Below are 3,030 nucleotides of genomic sequence, written 5' to 3'. Positions count from 1 at the left end.
AAAATGAAAACTTTCCAAAAATAGCAGTTTTGAGAAATTATTTAAAAATACAACCTATTGATGAATAATTCTGAAAGAATACTCAAATATCCACAAATATTCTTGTTATCTTAATTTCTAAACACAAACCCAAATCTACAATATTTCTCTAAAAAATGTAAACTTTCCAAAAATAGCATTTTTTGAGAAAATTATTTAAAAATACAACCTATTGATGAATAATTCTGAAAGAATACTCAAATATCCACAAATATTCTTGTTATCTTAATTTCTAAACCACAAACCCAAATCTACAATATTTCTCTAAAAAATGAAAACTTTCCAAAAATAGCAGTTTTTGAGAAAATTATTTTAAAATACAACCTAATGATGAATAATTCTGAAAGAATACTCAAATATCCACAAATATTCTTGTTATCTTTATTTCTAAACCACAAACCCAAATCTACAATATTTCTCTAAAAAATGAAAACTTTCCAAAAATAGCAGTTTTTGTGAAAATTATTTTAAAATACAACCTATTGATGAATAATTCTGAAAGAATACTCAAATATCCACAAATATTCTTGTTATCTTAATTTCTAAACCACAAACCCAAATCTACAATATTTCTCTAAAAAATGAAAACTTTCTAAAAATAGCAGGTTTTGAGAAAATTATTTAAAAATACAACCTATTGATGAATAATTCTGAAAGAATACTCAAATATCCACAAATATTCTTGTTATCTTAATTTCTAAACCACAAACCAAAATCTACAATATTTCTCTAAAAAATGAAAACTTTCTAAAAATAGCAGGTTTTGAGAAAATTATTTAAAAATACAAACTATTGATGAATAATTCTGAAAGAATACTAAAATATCCACAAATATTTTTGTTGTCTTAATTTCTAAACCACAAACCCAAATCTACAATATTTCTCTAAAAATGAAAACTTTCCAAAAATAGCAGTTTTTGAGAAAATTATTTAAAAATACAACCTATTGATGAATAATTCTGAAAGAATACTCAAATATCCACAAATATTCTTGTTATCTTAATTTCTAAACCACAAACCCAAATCTACAATATTTCTCTAAAAAATGAAAACTTTCCAAAAATAGCAGGTTTTGAGAAAATTATTTAAAATACAACCTATTGATGAATAATAATGAAAAAATACTCAAATATCCACAAATATTCTTGTTATCTTTATTTCTAAACCACAAACCCAAATCTACAATATTTTTCTAAAAATGAAAACTTCCAAAAATAGCAGTTTTTGAGAAAATTATTTAAAATACAACCTATTGATGAATAATTCTGAAAGAATACTCAATATCCACAAATATTCTTGTTATCTTAATTTCTAAACCACAAACCCAAATCTACAATATTTCTCTAAAAAATGTAAACTTTCCAAAAATAGCAGTTTTTTGAAAAATTATTTAAAAATACAACCTATTGATGAATAATTGTGAAAGAATACTCAAATATCCACAAATATTCTTGTTATGTTTATTTCTAAACCACAAACCCAAATCTACAATATTTCTCTTAAAAATGAAAACTTTCCAAAAATAGCAGTTTTTGCGAAAATTATTTTAAAATACAACCTATTGATGAATAATTCTGAAAGAATACTCAAATATTCTTGTTATCTTAATTTCTAAACTACAAACCCAAATCTACAATATTTCTCTAAAAAATGAAAACTTTCCAAAAATAGCAGTTTTTGAGAAAATTATTTAAAAATACAACCTATTGATGAATAATTCTGAAAGAATACTCAAATATCCACAAATATTCTTGTTATCTTTTATTCTAAACCACAAACCCAAATCTACAATATTTCTCTAAAGAATGAAAACTTTCCAAAAATAGCAGTTTTTGAGAAAATTATTTAAAAATACAACCTATTGATGAATAATTCTGAAAGAATACTCAAATATTCACAAATATTCTTGTTGTCTTAATTTCTAAACCACAAACCCAAATCTACAATATTTCTCAAAAAAAAATGAAAACTTTCCAAAAATAGCAATTTTTGAGAAAATTATTAAAAATACAACCTGTTGATGAATAATTCTGAAAGAATACTCAAATATCCACAAATATTCTTGTTGTCTTAATTTCTAAACCACAAACCTAAATCTACAATATTTCTCTAAAAATGAAAACTTTCAAAAAATAGTAGGTTTTGAGAAAATTATTTAAAAATACAACCTATTGATGAATAATTATGAAAGAATACTCAAATATCCACAAATATTCTTGTTGTCTTAATTTCTAAACCACAAACCCAAATCTACAATATTTCTCTAAAAAATGAAAACTTTCCAAAAATAGTAGTTTTTGAGAAAATTATTTAAAAATACAACCTATTGATGAATAATTCTGAAAGAATACTCATATATCCACAAATATTCTTGTTATCTTAATATCTAAACCACAAACCCAAATCTACAATATTTCTCTAAAAAATGAAAACTTTCTAAAAATAGCTGGTTTTGAGAAAATTATTTAAAAATACAACCTATTGATGAATAATTCTGAAAGAATACTCAAATATCCACAAATATTCTTGTTGTCTTAATTTCTAAACCACAAACACAAATCTACAATATTTCTCTAAAAAATGAATACTTTCCAAAAATAGTAGTTTTTGAGAAAATTATTTAAAAATACAACCTATTGATGAATAATTCTGAAAGAATTCTCAAATATCCACAAATATTCTTGTTATCTTAATTCTAAACCACAAACCCAAATCTACAATATTTCTCTAAAAAATGAAAACTTTCTAAAATAGCAGTTTTGAGAAAATTATTTAAAATACAACCTATTGATGAATAATTCTGAAAGAATACTCAATATCCACAAATATCTTGTTATCTTAATTTCTAAACCACAAACCCAAATCTACAATATTTCTCTAAAAAATGAAAACTTTCCAAAAATAGCAGGTTTTTGAGAAAATTATTTAAAAATACAACTATTGATGAATAATTCTGAAAGAATACTCAAATATCCACAAATATTCTTGTTA

Source organism: Brassica rapa, chromosome A03 (assembly GCF_000309985.2).
Source record: "Brassica rapa cultivar Chiifu-401-42 chromosome A03, CAAS_Brap_v3.01, whole genome shotgun sequence".
NCBI classification, from domain to species: Eukaryota; Viridiplantae; Streptophyta; class Magnoliopsida; order Brassicales; family Brassicaceae; genus Brassica; species Brassica rapa.
This window is presented reverse-complemented; position numbering follows the sequence as displayed.